This window comes from Phyllobates terribilis, unplaced genomic scaffold (genome assembly GCF_046119375.1).
Source record: "Phyllobates terribilis strain yellow unplaced genomic scaffold, ASM4611937v1 Scaffold_2__4_contigs__length_985480577, whole genome shotgun sequence".
Classification (NCBI taxonomy): domain Eukaryota; kingdom Metazoa; phylum Chordata; class Amphibia; order Anura; family Dendrobatidae; genus Phyllobates; species Phyllobates terribilis.
Genome location: NW_027362762.1, coordinates 15,817,209 through 15,833,904, shown reverse-complemented (window position 1 = coordinate 15,833,904; position 16,696 = coordinate 15,817,209).

Sequence of the window (16,696 nt, the reverse complement as noted above, 5' to 3'; positions counted from 1 at the left end):
ATATACATTATACTCACCTTCTGATGTCCCCCGGCCTCCTCAGCGATGAGTCCGGTCTCTTGTATGGCTCGCGATGGTCTAAAAGGACCTTCCATGACATCATTTAGTCATGTGACAGGTCATGCTATCGCTGACGTCGGTGGTCGCGTGACCTGCCACATGACTAAATGACATCATGAAAGGTCCTTTTAGACCATCGCGAGCCGTACAAGAGACCGGACGCAGCGGAGAAAAGACCGGGGGACATCAGAAGGTGAGTATATGTTTATTTTTTACCATTTTTATTATTTTTTTAACTACTAGATGGTGGCCCGATTCTAACGCATCGGGTATTCTAGAATATGTATGCGTCCGACCGGGCGCGACTAATCAGCGAAGCAGTGTTTAAGTGGGTTGTGCACTACTGTAAATTAACCCCCCAATGTATCCCCCCGGGGCCCCTAATGAATTTTGGAGGACCGGGGAGCGAGGCCGCCAGTCGGGGTACTTCTGCTGCGAGCAGCCGGGAGATGACCGGCTAGCACAGGGTGAGCGTGTGAGGGAGATGACCGGCTAGCACATTGTGAGGATGAGCGTGGGAGCGTGTGAGGGTGAGCGTGGGAGCGGGTGAGCGTGGGAGGGTAAGAATGTGAGGGTGAAAATGGGAGCAGGTGAGCGTGGGAGCGGGTGTGAGGGTGAGCGTGTGAGGGTGAGCGTGGGAGCTTGAGAATGTGAGCGTGAGAATGAGAGTGTGTGAGGGTGAGCGTGTGAGGGTGAGCGTCCGAGGGTGAGCGTCCGAGGGTGAGCGTCAAAGCGTGAGCGTCAGAGCGTTAGCGTCCGAGCGTGTGAGCGTGAGCGTCCGAGCGTGAGCGTCCGAGCGCGAGCGTCAGAGCGTGAGCATCCGAGCGTGAGCGTCCGAGCGAGAGCGTCCGAGCGAGAGCGTCAGAGCGTGAGCGTCCGAGCGTGAGCGTCAGTGCTTGAGCGTCAGAGCGTGAGCGTCCGAGCGTGAGCGTCAGTGCGTGAGCATCAGAGCGTGAGCGTCCGAGCGCGAGCGTCCGAGCGTGAGCATGTGAGCGTCAGAGCGTGAGCATGAGTGCGTGAGCGTCAGAGCATGAGCGTGAGCGTCAGTGCGTGAGCGTGAGTGTCCGAGCGTGAGCGTCCAAGCGTGAGCGTCAGAGCGTGAGCGTCAAAACGTGAGCATGAGCGTCAGTGCGTGAGCGTGAGCGTCAGTGCGTGAGCATGAGCGTCCGAGCGTGAGCGTCCGAGCGTGAGCGTCAGAGCGTGAGCGTCCGAGCATGAGCGTCAGAGCGTGAGCATCTGAGGGTGAGTGTCAGAGCGTCTGAGCGTGAGCGTCAGAGCGTGAGCGTCACAGCGTGAGCGTCCGAGCGTGAAAGTCCGAGCGTGAGTGTCAGTGCGTGAGCGTCAGAGCGTGAGCGTCTGAGGGTGAGTGGCAGAGCGTCTGAGCGTGAGCGTCAGAGCGTGAAAGTCCGAGCGTGAGCGTCAGTGCGTGAGCGTCCGAGCGTGAGCGTCCGAGCGTGAGCGTCAGAGCGTGAGCGTGAGCGTCAGAGAGTGAGTGTCAGCGTCAGAGCGTGAGCCTGAGCGTCAGAGCGTGAGCGTCAGAGCGTGAGCGTCTGAGGGTGAGTGTCAGAGCGTGAGCTGCTGAGCGTGAGCGTCAGTGCGTGAGCGTGAGCGTCATTGTGTGAGCGTGAGCGTCCGAGTGTGAGCGTCAGAGCGTAAGCATCAGAGCGTGAGTGTGAGCGTCAGAGCGTGAGCGTCCGAGCGTGAGCGTCAGAGCGTGAGCGTCAAAGCGTGAGCGTCAGTGCGTGAGCGTCCGAGCGTGAGCGTCCGAGCGTGAGCGTCAGAGCGTGAGCGTCCGAGCATGAGCGTCAGAGCGTGAACGTCTGAGGGTGAGTGTCAGAGTGTCTGAGCGTGAGCGTCCGAGCATGAGCGTGAGCGTCCGAGCGTGAGCGTCAGAGCGTGAGCGTCTGAGCGTGAGCGTCTGAGCGTGAGCGTCAGAGCATGAGCGTCCGAGCGTGAGAGTCAGAGCGAGAGCGTCAGAGCGTGAGCGTCAAAGCGTGAGCGTCAGTGCGTGAGCGTGAGCGTCATTTCGTGAGCGTCAGTGCGTGAGCGTCAGAGCGTGAGCGTGTGAGTGTGAGCGTGTGAGCGAGAGCGTGAGCGTCCGAGCGTGAGCGTCAGAGCGTGAGCGTCTGAGGGTGAGTGTCAGTGCGTGAGCGTGAGCGTCAGTGCGTGAGCGTCCGAGCGTGAGCGTCAGAGCGTGAGCGTCCGAGCGTGAGCATCAGAGCGTGAGTGTGAGTGTGTGAGCGAGAGCGTGAGCTTGAGCGTCCGAGCGTGAGCGTCCGAGCGTGAGCGTCAGAGCGTGAGCGTCTGAGGGTGAGTGTCAGAGCGTCTGAGCGTGAGCGTCAGAGCGTGAAAGTCCGAGCGTGAGCGTCAGTGCGTGAGCGTCAGTGCGTGAGCGTCAGAGCGTGAGTGTGAGCGTCCGAGCGTGAGCGTCAGAACGTGAAAGTCCGAGCGTGAGCGTCAGTGCGTGAGCGTCCGAACGTGAGCGTCAGAGCGTGAGCGTCAGAGCGTGAGCGTCCGAGTGTGAGCGTCAGAGCGTGAAAGTCCGAGCGTGAGTGTCAGTGCGTGAGCGTGAGCGTCAGAGCGTGAGCGTCTGAGGGTGAGTGTCAGAGCGTCTGAGCGTGAGCGTCCGAGCGTGAGCGTCAGAGCGTGAAAGTCCGAGCGTGAGTGTGAGCGTGTGAGCGAGAGCGTGAGCGTCCGAGCGTGAGCGTCAGAGCGTGAGCGTCAAAGCGTGAGCGTCCGAGCGTGAGCGTCTGAGGGTGAGTGTCAGAGCGTCTGAGCGTGAGCGTCCGAGCGTGAGCGTCCGAGCGTGAGCGTCAGAGCGTGAAAGTCCGAGCGTGAGCGTCAGTGCGTGAGCGTCAGTGCGTGAGCGTCCGAACGTGAGCGTCAGAGCGTGAGTGTGAGCATCTGAGTGTGAGCGTCTGAGTGTGAGCGTCAGAGCGTGAGCGTCAGTGCGTGAGCGTCAGTGCGTGAGCGTCCAAACGTGAGTGTGAGCGTCTGAGCGTGAGCATCCGAGTGTGAGCGTCCGAGTGTGAGCGTCCGAGCGTGAGAGTCAGAGCGTGAGCGTCAGCGTCAGCATCAGAGCGTGAGCCTGAGTGTCAGAGCGTGAGCGTCTGAGGGTGAGTGTCAGAGCGTGAGCTGCTGAGCGTGAGCGTCAGAGCGTGAGCGTCAGTGCGTGAGCGTGAGCGTCAGTGTGTGAGCGTGAGCGACCGAGCGTGAGCGTCCGAGCGTCAGCGTCAGAGCGTGAGCGTCAAAGCGTGAGCGTCAGTGCGTGAGCGTGTGCGTCCGAGCATGAGCGTCAGAGCGTGAGCGTCAGAGCGTGAGCGTCTGAGGGTGAGTGTCAGAGCGTCTGAGCGTGAGCGTCCGAGCGTGAGCGTCCGAACGTGAGCGTCAGAGCGTCTGAGCGTGAGTGTCCGAGTGTGAGCGTCCGAGTGTGAGCGTCCGAGTGTGAGCGTCCGAGCGTGAGAGTCAGAGCGTGAGCGTCAGCGTCAGAGCATGAGCCTGAGCGTCAGAGCGTGAGCGTCTGAGGGTGAGTGTCAGAGCGTGAGCTGCTGAGCGTGAGCGTCAGAGCGTGAGCGTCAGTGCGTGAGCGTGAGCGTCAGTGTGTGAGGGTGAGCGACCGAGCGTGAGCGTCCGAGCGTCAGCGTCAGAGCGTGAGCGTCAAAGCGTGAGCGTGAGCGTCAGTGCGTGAGCGTGAGCGTCCGAGCATGAGCGTCAGAGCGTGAGCGTCTGAGGGTGAGTGTCAGAGCGTCTGAGCGTGAGCGTCCGAGCATGAGCGTGAGCATCAGAGCGTGAGCGTCAGAACGTGAGTGTGAGTGACGCGCCCCTGGGCCTACTTGGTGTAGCGTTGCGCACGCGGGGAATACCCGGAGCCGGGCCTGTTGGGGGTAATAGTCTCGTGGCGGTGACCCGGTTCGTGCCCAGGGAGTCAAACTGTGTGGCTGAGTATTAGCAGTAGATGTTGGACGACTACGCCACCCGTTGAATGCAGCTATGGAGCTGCCGCTGCAGGACAGACCGCTGAGGCCGGTGATAGGATTGTGCAGCGTGGATGGTATAACCCCCAACGGGAGGGGTATGGCCTCAGGGCAGCCGACGTGGATGATGGGGGTAGCAGGAACCACTCAGAGACGATGCGGTGTAGTTCAGGGTCTTTACTGGTGACAAAGATAGACCCTCCCGGAGTACTGGCTAGCGGTCGGGGCCTGGTCAGTCCTTGAGCAGATGGGATCTCCCCTGGCCAGGCGGAGTTGTAGGCCTCCCAAACTAACTGTACTCTTCTGGCTACCTTGCTAGAGGCGGGTATAAGTAGCCCACGTCCCTGAGTGTACCGTGTGGTGCTCACCCGTATGGCCGGTGACTCGGGGCCTTCTAGTGGCTTCCGCTCCACGACGGCGGTGCTGGTCCCACGCGTGTGACCGTGCCTTCGGGTTTCTTGGCCAGAGGACCTGAAATCCCCTGCCGGTCGGTTTCTGCTGCTGGGTAAGGATTAGTCCCCACAGCCTCGGACTCCGGGTCCGGTGGTAATTCTTCAATCAGGGCGAGCTCTACAGCTGCCAGCCCCTGACTCCTTGTAGCACTGCTCCCACTGAGCTCCTGATCTTTCTTTCCTATAGCTGCTCCTCTTCTTAACTCTCCTCTTTTTAACTCCCTAACCCTGCCTCAGCCCCAGTTTTATATAGGGGAAGTTCTTCCCCTCCCAGGACTGGGCAGGAGGTGTGGCATGCATAGGATTCCTGACCAAGAGACCTCCCACCTGCTCTCAGACATAATATTGCTATTACTGTGGAAACCAGACCCCTGGGGTGCCACATGAGCGTCAGAGCGTGAGCGTCTGAGGGTGAGTGTCAGAGCGTGAGCTGCTGAGCGTGCGCGTCAGAACGTGAGTGTGAGCGTCAGAGCGTGAGCGTCTGAGGGTGAGTGTCAGAGCGTGAGCTGCTGAGCGTGAGCGTCAGTGCGTGAGCGTGAGCGTCAGTGTGTGAGCGTGAGCGTCCGAGCGTCAGAGCGTCCGAGCGTCAGCGTCAGAGCGTGAGCGTCAAAGCGTGAGCGTGAGCGTCAGTGCGTGAGCGTGAGCGTCCGAGTGTGAGCGTCAGAGCGTGAGCGTCCGAGCGTGAGCATCAGAGCGTGAGCGTCTGAGGGTGAGTGTCAGAGCGTCTGAGCGTGAGCGTCCGAGCATGAGCGTGAGCGTCCGAGCGTGAGCATCAGAGTGTGAGTGTCTGAGCGTGAGCGTCCGAGCGTGAGCGTCAGTGCGTGAGCGTGAGCGTCCGAACGTGAGCGTCAGAGCGTGAGCGTCTGAGCGTGAGCGTCCGAGCGTGAGCGTCCGAGTGTGAGCGTCCGAGCGTGAGAGTCAGAGCGTGAGCGTCAGCGTCAGAGCGTGAGCCTGAGCGTCAGAGCGTGAGCATCTGAGGGTGAGTGTCAGAGCGTGAGCTGCTGAGCGTGAGCGTCAGAGCGTGAGCGTCAGTGCGTGAGTGTCAGTGTGTGAGCGTGAGCGTCCGAGCATGAGCGTCAGAGCGTGAGCGTCAGAGCGTGAGCGTCTGAGGGTGAGTGTCAGAGCATCTGAGCGTGAGCGTCCGAGCATGAGCGTGAGCATCAGAGCGTGAGCGTCAGAACGTGAGTGTGAGCGTCAGAGCGTGAGCGTCTGAGGGTGAGTGTCAGAGCGTGAGCTGCTGAGCGTGAGCGTCAGAACGTGAGTGTGAGCGTCAGAGCGTGAGCGTCTGAGGGTGAGTGTCAGAGCGTGAGCTGCTGAGCGTGAGCGTCCGAGCGTGAGCGTCAGAGCGTGAGCGTCAGTGCGTGAGCGTCAGTGCGTGAGCGTCCGAGCGTCAGAGCGTGAGCGTCTGAGGGTGAGTGTCAGAGCTTCTGAGCGTGAGCATCCGAGCGTGAGCGTCCGAGCGTGAGCGTCAGAGCGTGAGCGTCAGAGCGTGAGTGTGAGCGAGAGCGTGAGCGTCCGAGCGTCAGAGCGTGAGCGTCAAAGCGTGAGCGTGAGCGTCAGTGCGTGAGCGTGAGCGTCCGAGCGTCAGAGCGTGAGCGTCCGAGCGTGAGCGTCTGAGGGTGAGTGTCAGAGCGTCTGAGCGTGAGCGTCCGAGCATGAGCGTGAGCGTCAGAGCGTGAGCGTCCGAGCGTGAGCATCAGAGCGTGAGCGTCTGAGGGTGAGTGTCAGAGCGTCTGAGCGTGAGCGTCCGAGCATGAGCGTGAGCGTCAGAGCGTGAGCGTCCGAGCGTGAGCGTCAGAGCGTGAGTGTCAGCGTCTTAGCCTGAGTGTCAGAGCGTGAGCCTGAGCGTCAGAGCGTGAGTGTCAGAGCGTGTCAGAGCGTGAGCTGCTGAGCGTGAGCGTCCGAGCATGAGCGTCAGAGCGTGAGCGTCAGTGCGTGAGCGTCAGTGCGTGAGCGTCCGATCGTGAACGTCAGCGTGAGTGTGAGCAAGAGCGTGAGCGTCCGAGCGTCAGAGCGTGAGCGTCTGAGGGTGAGTGTCAGAGCTTCTGAGCGTGAGCATCCGAGCGTGAGCGTCCGAGCGTGAGCGTCAGAGCGTGAGTGTGAGCGAGAGCGTGAGCGTCCGAGCGTCAGAGCGTGAGCGTCAAAGCGTGAGCGTGAGCGTCCGAGCGTGAGCGTCAGAGCGTGAGCGTCTGAGGGTGAGTGTCCGAGCGTGAGTGTCCGAGCGTGAGCGTCCGAGCGTGAGAGTCAGAGCGTGAGCGTCCGAGCGTGAGAGTCAGAGCGTGAGCGTGAGCGTCAGAGCGTGAGCGTCCGAGCGTGAGTGTTCGAGCGTGAGTGTCCGAGCGTGAGCGTCCGAGCGTGAGAGTCAGAGCGTGAGCGTGAGCGTCTGAGGGTGAGCGTCAGAGCGTGAGCGTCTGAGGGTGAGTGTCAGAGCGTGAGCTGCTGAGCGTGAGCGTCAGTGTGTGAGCGTGAGCGTCAGTGTGTGAGCGTGAGCGTCCGAGCGTGAGCGTGTGAGCGTCAGAGCGTGAGCGTCCGAGCGTGAGCGTCCGAGCGTCAGCGTCAGAGCGCGAGCATCAAAGCGTGAGCGTCAGTGCGTGAGCGTGAGCGTCCGAGCGTCAGAGCGTGAGCGTCAAAGCGTGAGCGTGAGCGTCAGTGCGTGAGCGTGAGCGTCCGAGCGTCAGCGTCCGAGCGTCAGAGCGTGAGCGTCTGAGGGTGAGTGTCAGAGCGTCTGAGCGTGAGCGTCCGAGCATGAGCGTGAGCGTCAGAGCGTGAGCGTCAGAGCGTGAGTGTGAGCGTCCGAGCGTGAGCGTCCGAGCGTGAGCGTCAGAGCGTGAGCGTGAGCGTCCAAGCGTGAGCGTCCGAGCGTGAGCATCAGAGCGTGAGCGTCCGAGCGTGAGAGTCAGAGCGTGAGCGTGAGCATCAGAGCGTGAGTGTCAGCGTCTTAGCGTGAGCGTCAGAGCGTGAGCGTCAGAGCGTGAGCGTGAGCGTCCGCGTCCGAGCGTGAGCATCAGAGCGTGAGCGTCCGAGCGTGAGAGTCAGAGCGTGAGCGTGAGCATCAGAGCGTGAGTGTCAGCGTCTTAGCGTGAGCGTCAGAGTGTGAGCCTGAGCGTCAGAGCGCGAGCGTCAGAGCGTGAGCGTCTGAGGGTGAGTGTCAGAGCGTGAGCTGCTGAGCGTGAGCTGCTGAGCGTGAGCGTCCGAGCATGAGCGTCCGAGCATGAGCGTCAGAGCGTGAGCGTCAGTGCGTGAGCGTGAGCGTCAGTGCGTGAGCATCAGTGCGTGAGCGACAGAGCGTCCGAGCGTGAGTGTGAGCGTGTGAGCGAGAGCGTGAGCGTGAGCGTCAAAGCGTGAGCGTCCGAGCGTGAGCGTCTGAGGGTGAGCGCCAGAGCGTGAATGTGAGCGTGTGAGCGAGATCGTGAGCGTCCGAGCGTGAGCGTCTGAGCGTGAGCGTCAAAGCGTGAGCGTGAGCGTCCGAGCGTGAGCGTCAGAGCGTGAGTGTGAGCGAGAGCGTCCGAGCGTGAGCGTCTGAGGGTGAGCGTCAGAACGTCCGAGCGTGAGCGTCAGAGTGTGAGTGTGAGCGTGTGAGTGTGAGCGTGTGAGTGTGAGCGTGTGAGCGAGAGCGTGAGCGTCCGAGCGTCCGAGCGTGAGCGTCAGAGCGTGAGCGTCCGAGCGTGAGCGTCAGAGCGTGAGCGTCCGAGCGTGAGCGTCAGAGCGTGAGTGTGAGCGTGTGAGCGAGAGCGTGAGCGTCCGAGCGTGAGCGTCTGAGCGTGAGCGTGTGAGCGTCAAAGCGTGAGCGTGAGCGTCCGAGCGTTAGCGTCAAAGCGTGAGCGTCTGAGGGTGAGTGTCAGAGCGTGAGCGTCCGAGCGTGAGCGTCCGAGCGTGAGAGTCAGAGCGTGAGAGTCAGAGCGTGAGCGTCAGAGCGTGAGTGTCAGCGTCTTAGCGTGAGCGTCAGAGCGTGAGCCTGAGCGTCAGAGCGTGAGCGTCTGAGGGTGAGTGTCAGAGCGTGAGCGTCCGAGCGTGAGCGTCAGAGCGTGAGCGTCCGAGCGTTAGCGTCAGAGCGTGAGCATCAGTGCGTGAGCGTGAGCGTCCGAGCGTGAGCGTCAGAGCGTGAGTGTGAGCGTGTGAGCGAGAGCGTAAGAGCATGAGCGTCAGAGCGTGAGTGTGAGCGTGTGAGTGAGCGTCTGAGCGTGAGCGTCAGAGCGTGAGCGTGCGAGCGTGAGCGTCAGAGCGTGAGCGTCCGAGCGTCAGAGCGCGAGCGTCAAAGCGTGAGCGTGAGCGTCCGAGCATGAGCGTCAGAGCGTGAGCATCTGAGGGTGAGTGTCAGAGCGTCTGAGCGTGAGCGTCCGAGCATGAGCGTGAGCGTCAGAGCGTGAACGTCAGAGCGTGAGTGTGAGCGTCTGAGTGTGAGCGTCTGAGTGTGAGCGTCTGAGTGTGAGCGTCTGAGTGAGCGTCTGAGTGTGAGCGTCAGAGCGTGAGCGTCAGAGCGTGAGTGTCTGAGTGTGAGCGTCAGAGCGTGAGCGTCAGAGCATGAGCGTCCGAGCGTGAGAGTCAGAGCGTGAGCGTCAGAGCGTGAGTGTCAGCGTCCGAGTGTGCGCGTCAGAGCGTGAGTGTGAGCGTGTGAGTGTGAGCGTGTGAGCGAGAGCGTGAGCGTCAGAGCGTGAGCGTCCGAGCGTGAGCGTCAGTGCGTGAGCGTGAGCTTCAGAGCGTGAGCGTCAGAGCGTGAGCGTCCGAGCGTGAGCATCAGAGCGTGAGTGTGAGCGTCCGAGCATGAGCGTCAGAGCATGAGCGTCCGAGCTTGAGAGTCAGAGCGTGAGCGTCAGAGCGTGAGTGTCAGCGTCTTAGCGTGAGCGTCAGTGCGTGAGCGTGAGTGTCAGAGCGTGAGCGTCAGTGCGTGAGCGTGAGCGTCAGAGCGTGAGCGTCTGAGCGTGAGCGTCCGAGCGTGAGAGTCAGAGCGTGAGAGTCAGAGCGTGAGAGTCAGAGCGTGAGCGTCAGAGCGTGAGTGTCAGCGTCAGAGCGTGAGCCTGAGCGTCAGAGCGTGAGCGTCAGAGTGTGAGCGTCAGAGTGTGAGCGTGAGCGTCAGTGCGTGAGCGTCAGAGCGTGAGCGTCAGTGCGTGAGCGTGAGCGTCAGAGCGTGAGCGTCCGAGGGTGAGCGTCCGAGCGTGAGAGTCAGAGCGTGAGAGTCAGAGCGTGAGAGTCAGAGCGTGAGCGTCAGAGCGTGAGTGTCAGCGTCAGAGCGTGAGCCTGAGCGTCAGAGCGTGAGCGTCTGAGCATGAGCATCTGAGGGTGAGCGTCTGAGGGTGAGCGTCTGAGGTTGAGCGTCTGAGGGTGAGCGTCTGAATGTGTGAGCGTCAGAGGGTGAGCGTCAGAGCGTGAGCGTCTGAGCGTGAGCGTCTGAATGTGTGAGCGTCTGAGGGTGAGTGTCAGTGCGTGAGCGTCAGCGTGAGCGTCAGTGCGTGAGCGTGAGCGTCAGAGCGTGAGCGTCAGAGTGTGAGCGTCAGAGCGTGAGCGTCAGAGTGTGAGCGTCAGAGCGTCAGAGCGTGAGCGTGAGCGTCCGAGCGTGCGCGTCCGAGCGTGAGCATCAGAGCGTGAGCGTCCGAGCGTGAGAGTCAGAGCGTGAGCGTGAGCATCAGAGCGTGAGTGTCAGCGTCTTAGCGTGAGCGTCAGAGTGTGAGCCTGAGCGTCAGAGCGCGAGCGTCAGAGCGTGAGCGTCTGAGGGTGAGTGTCAGAGCGTGAGCTGCTGAGCGTGAGCTGCTGAGCGTGAGCGTCCGAGCATGAGCGTCCGAGCATGAGCGTCAGAGCGTGAGCGTCAGTGCGTGAGCGTGAGCGTCAGTGCGTGAGCGTCAGTGCGTGAGCAACAGAGCGTCCGAGCGTGAGTGTGAGCGTGTGAGCGAGAGCGTGAGCGTCAAAGCGTGAGCGTCCGAGCGTGAGCGTCTGAGGGTGAGCGTCAGAGCGTGAATGTGAGCATGTGAGCGAGATCGTGAGCGTCCGAGCGTGAGCGTCTGAGCGTGAGCGTCAAAGCGTGAGCGTGAGCGTCCGAGCGTGAGCGTCAGAGCGTGAGTGTGAGCGAGAGCGTCCGAGCGTGAGCGTCTGAGGGTGAGCGTCAGAACGTCCGAGCGTGAGCGTCAGAGTGTGAGAATGTGAGCGTGTGAGTGTGAGCGTGTGAGTGTGAGCGTGTGAGCGAGAGCGTGAGCGTCCGAGCGTGAGCGTCAGAGCGTGAGCGTCAGAGCGTGAGCGTCCGAGCGTGAGCGTCAGAGCGTGAGTGTGAGCGTGTGAGCGAGAGCGTGAGCGTCTGAGCGTGAGCGTCTGAGCGTGAGCGTCAAAGCGTGAGCGTGAGCGTCCGAGCGTTAGCGTCAAAGCGTGAGCGTCTGAGGGTGAGTGTCCGAGCGTGAGCGTCCGAGCGTGAGCGTCCGAGCGTGAGAGTCAGAGCGTGAGAGTCAGAGCGTGAGCGTCAGAGCGTGAGTGTCAGCGTCTTAGCGTGAGCGTCAGAGCGTGAGCCTGAGCGTCAGAGCGTGAGCGTCTGAGGGTGAGTGTCAGAGCGTGAGTGTCAGAGCGTGAGCGTCCGAGCGTGAGCGTCAGAGCGTGAGCGTCCGAGCGTGAGCGTCAGAGCGTGAGCATCAGTGCGTGAGCGTGAGCGTCCGAGCGTGAGCGTCAGAGCGTGAGCGTCTGAGGGTGAGCGTGTGCGAGTGAGCGTCTGAGGGTGAGCGTGTGCGGGTGAGCGGGTGAGGGTGAGCTGCTAACGGCCGCCATCTTGTTCTGAAATCCCGTGTCGCTGATTGGCCGCGGCCTGACCAATCAGCGACGTGGGATTTCCTGGACAGACAGACAGACATCTATCTATATAATCGTCTTATCCCGTCTGTCTGTCTGTCTGTCCAGGAAATCCCGCGTCGCTGATTGGTCCGGCAGCTTCCAATCAGCGCCGCGGGATTTCTGAAAAAAGATGGCGGCTCATCTGCGGGACGGAGCTCAGCAACGATGCAGCCGGGAGATGAGCGCCGTGAGGCACTCATCTCCCGGCCGGTACCAGCAGAAGGACCTCGACCGCCGAACCCATCTGCCGGACGGAGATGCAGCCGGGAGATGAGCGCTGCGAGGCGCTCATCTCCCGGCTGGTAGCAGCGGAAGGACCGCCGGCGTCGCTGACCTCCATGCGGAAGAGAGGACCGGGGAGCGCCGCTGCCGGTCGGGATACTTCTGCAGCGAGTGCCCACTCATGTCTCGGGTTCTCGCAGCGGAAGTACCCGCACAGGCAGCGCCGCTCCCCGGTGCTCACCAAGACGATTAGATGATTGGTCGCAGTCTTCGGACCCGACCAATCACTGATCTTAGCGCAAAAGTTAAACACCGCTGTGCTGATTGGTCGCCGACGCTGCCCGCGACCAATCACCGATTTTGGCGCCACATTTAAATATCGGCCGCGACCAATCAGCACAGCGGTGTTTAAATGTGGAGCCAAGATCGGTGATTGGTCGCGGCCGATATTTAAATTTGGTGCCCAAATCGGTGATTGGTCCCGGGCAGCGCCAGCGACTAATCAGCGATTTTTAACACAAATGTCCGGACCTTAGTAACACCGTGCGGCTACTGTGGGGACATCAGCGGCTAGGGTGTGAAGGGAGGACCGGGGAGCGGCGCTGCGGGTCGGGATACTTCTGCTGCGAGCAGTCGCTCATGTCCCGGCTTCTCGCAGCGGAAGTATCCGCACAGGCAGTGCCGCTCCCCGGTCCTCACTAATACGATTCCGCTCCCCGCTCCTCACCAATACGATTCGCTGATTGGTCGCGCTCTCCACACCCGACCAATCAGTGATCTTGGCGCTAAAGTTAAACACCGCTCTGCTGATTGGTTGCGGCCGCTGCCCGCGACCAATCACTGATTTGGGCGCCACATTTAAATAGCGGCCGCGACCAATCACCAATTTTGACGCCACATTTAAACACTGCTGTGCTAATTGGTCGCGGACGCCAGCCGCGACCAATCAGCGAGCTTGGCGCCAAATTTAAACAACGCTCTGCTGATTGGTCGCGGACGCCAGACGTGTCCAATCTGCGAGATTGGCGCCAAATTTAAACAACGCTCTGCTGATTGGTCGCGGTGGCCGGCCGCGACCAATGAACGAGATGGGCGGCAAATTTAAATGCCGCTCTGCTGATTGGTCGCGGCTGGCTACCACGACCAATCAGCGATATAGACTGCAAATTTAAACGCCGCTCTGCTGATTGGTCACGGTGGCCGGCCGCAACCAATCAGCGATATAGACTGCAAATTTAAACGCCGCTCTGCTGATTGGTCACGGTGGCCGGCCGCAACCAATCAGCGATATAGACTGCAAATTTAAACGCCGCTCTGCTGATTGGTCACGGTGGCCGGCCGCAACCAATCAGCGATATAGACTGCAAATTTAAACGCCGCTCTGCTCATTGGTCGCGGCCGCCGGCCGACAGCGACCAATCAGTGAGATTGGCGCCAAATGTAAACACCGCTGTGCTGATTAGTCGCGGCCGCCAGCGACCGCTACCAATCAGCGATTTTGGCGCCAAATTTAAACAACGCTCTGCTGATTGGTCGATTTTATCGCCAAATTTAAACAAGCTCTCCGGTCCTCACTAACACAGTTCGCTGATTGGTCGCGGCCGCCACCCGTGACCAATCACTGATATTGCCGCCAAATTTAAACACCGTTTTGCTGATTGCGCCCGGTCGGCCGCATACATATTCTAGAATACCCGATGCATTAGAATCGGGCCACCATCTAGTCTATATATATTAGATTAACTTGGTCACACTGTATATGCCGGTTGCCGGTTGCATGGATTTATATAGTGAGACCAAGTTGACAAGCACTTTCCAGGTGATGCTAAAATCACAACCCGCATGCGGAAATGCAAGTGAAGACCGCGTCACATCCCCATGTCCCTGGCAGGATAAACGCATGTACAATCCGCATGTACAATCCGCACGCACAATCCGCACGCACAATCCGCACGTACAATCCGCACGCACAATCCGCACGCACAATCCACACGTACAATCCGCACGTACAATCCGCACGTACAATCCACACGTACAATCCGCACACACAATCCACACGTACAATCCGCACGTACAATCCACACGTACAATCCGCACGTACAATCCACACGTACAATCCGCACGTACAATCCGCACGTACAATCCGCACGTACAATCCGCACGCACAATCCGCACGCACAATTCGCACGCACAATCCGCACGTACAATCCGCACGTACAATCCGCACGTACAATCCGCACGTACAATCCGCACGCACAATCCGCACGCACAATCCGCACGTACAATCCGCACGCACAATCCGCACGCACAATCCGCACGCACAATCCGCACGTACAATCCGCACGCACAATCCGCACGTACAATCCGCACGCACAATCCGCACGTACAATCCGCACGCACAATCCGCACGCACAATCCGCACGCACAATCCGCACGCACAATCCACACGTACAATCCGCACGCACAATCCGCACGTACAATCCGCACGCACAATCCGCGCGTACAATCCGCACGTACAATCCGCACGTACAATCCGCACGCACAATCCGCACGCACAATCCGCACGTACAATCCGCACGCACAATCCGCACGTACAATCCGCACGCACAATCCGCACGTACAATCCGCACGCACAATCCGCACGCACAATCCGCGCGTACAATCCGCACGTACAATCCACACGTACAATCCGCACGTACAATCCGCACGCACAATCCGCATGTACAATCCGCACGTACAATCCACACGCACAATCCGCACGCACAATCCGCACGTACAATCCGCACGTACAATCCACACGTACAATCCGCACGTACAATCCACACGCACAATCCGCACGTACAATCCGCACGCACAATCCGCACGCACAATCCGCATGTGTTTTTCCTATCAGGGAGATGCGGAAAAAATCTGCAGCATTTCTGCATCGTGGGCACTGAGCCTTAGAGGATCTGGGAATGTTTAGCTTCCAAAAAATAAGACTGAGAGGAGACTTAATAGCTGTCTACAAATATGTCAAGGGCTGTCACATTGTAGAAGGATCATCTTTATTCTCATTTGCACAAGGAAAGACTAGAAGCAATGGGATGAAACTAAATGGGAGGAGACACAGATTAGATATTAGAAAAAACTTTTTGACAGTTAGGGTGATTAATGAGTGGAACAGGCTGCCACGAGAGGTGGTGAGTACTGATGAGCGAGTATGCCTCATGGACTCTTTCGGCGAGCACACATGTGTCACAGCTGTCAAATAGCAGGCGCAGCGACAATGAATGAAACCCCGAGCACGCCAAAATACTCGGCGAGCACCCGAGCATGCTAGCTGAAAGAGTTAATGAGGCATACTCGATCACCACTAGTGGTGAGTTCTCTTTCAATGGACGTCTTCAGAGGCTGGACAGACAAATGTCCGAGATGGTTTAGAGGATCCTGAATTCAGCAGGGGGTGGACACGAGGACCCTGGAGGTCCCCTCCAACTATAGCCTTCTAGGACTCTAAAGTGTTCAGTGCTCAGAGACACGGCCGAGGTGAGGAGGCTGAGCCCGACCACCACTGAGAAAGACACAGAAGCACAAGGTGATCAGTGCTCAGAGACACGGCCGAGGTGAGGAGGCTGAGCCCGACCACCACTGAGCAAGACACAGAAGTACAAGGTGTTCAGAGACACAGCCGAGGTGAGGAGGCTGAGCCCGACCACCACTGAGCAAGACACAGAAGTACAAGGTGTTCAGTGCTCAGAGACATGGCCGAGGTGAGGAGGCTTAGCCCGACCCACACTGAGCAAGACACAGAAGTACAAGGTGTTCAGTGCTCAGACACAGCCGAGGTGAGGAGCCTGAGCCCGACCACCACTGAGCAAGACACAGAAGTACAAGGTGTTCAGTGCTCAAGACATGGCCGAGGTGAGGAGGCTGAGCCCGACCACCACTGAGCAAGACACAGAAATACAAGGTGTTCAGTGCTCAAGACATGGCCGAGGTGAGGAGGCTGAGCCCGACCACCACTGAGCAAGACACAGAAATACAAGGTGTTCAGTGCTCAGAGACATGGCCGAGATGAGGAGGCCGAGCCCGACCACCACTGAGCAAGACACAGAAGCAAAAGGTGATCAGTGCTCAGAGACACGGCTGAGGTGAGGAGGCTGAGCCCGACCACCACTGAGCAAGACACAGAAGCACAAGGTGTTCAGTGCTCAGAGACACGGTCGAGGTGAGGAGGATGAGCCCGACCACCACTGAGCAAGACACAGAAGTACAAGGTGTTCAGTGCTCAGAGACACGGCCGAGGTGAGGAGGCTGAGCCCGACCACCACTGAGCAAGACACAGAAGGACAAGGTGCTCAGTGCTCAAAGACATGGCCGAGGTGAGGTGGCTGAGCCCGACCACCACTGAGCAAGACACAGAAGTACAAGGTGTTCAGTGCTCAGAGACACGGCCGAGGTGTGGAGGCTGAGCCCGACCACCACTGAGCAAGACACAGAAGGACAAGGTGCTCAGTGCTCAGAGACACGTCCGAGGTGAGGAGGCTGAGCCCGACCACCACTGAGCAAGACACAGAAGTACAAGGTGTTCAGTGCTCAGAGACTCGTCCGAGGTGAGGAGGCTGAGCCCGACCACCACTGAGCAAGACACAGAAGTACAAGGTGTTCAGTGCTCAGAGACACGGCCGAGGTGTGGAGGCTGAGCCCGACCACCACTGAGCAAGACACAGAAGCACAAGGTGATCAGTGCTCAGAGACACGGCCGAGGTGAGGAGGCTGAGCCCGACCACCACTGAGCAAGACACAGAAGTACAAGGTGCTCAGTGCTCAGAGACACGTCCGAGGTGAGGAGGCTGAGCCCGACCACCACTGAGCAAGACACAGAAGCACAAGGTGCTCAGTGCTCAGAGACACGTCCGAGGTGAGGAGGCTGAGCCCGACCACCACTGAGCAAGACACAGAAGTACAAGGTGTTCAGTGCTCAGAGACACGGCCGAGGTGAGGAGGCTGAGCCCGACCACCACTGAGCAAGACACAGAAGTACAAGTTGTTCAGTGCTCAAAGACACGGCCGAGGTGAGGAGGCTGAGCCCGACCACCACTGAGCAAGACACAGAAATACAAGGTGTTCAGTGCTCAGAGACATGGCCGAGGTGAGGAGGCTGAGCCCGACCACCACTGAGCAAGACACAGAAGTACAAGG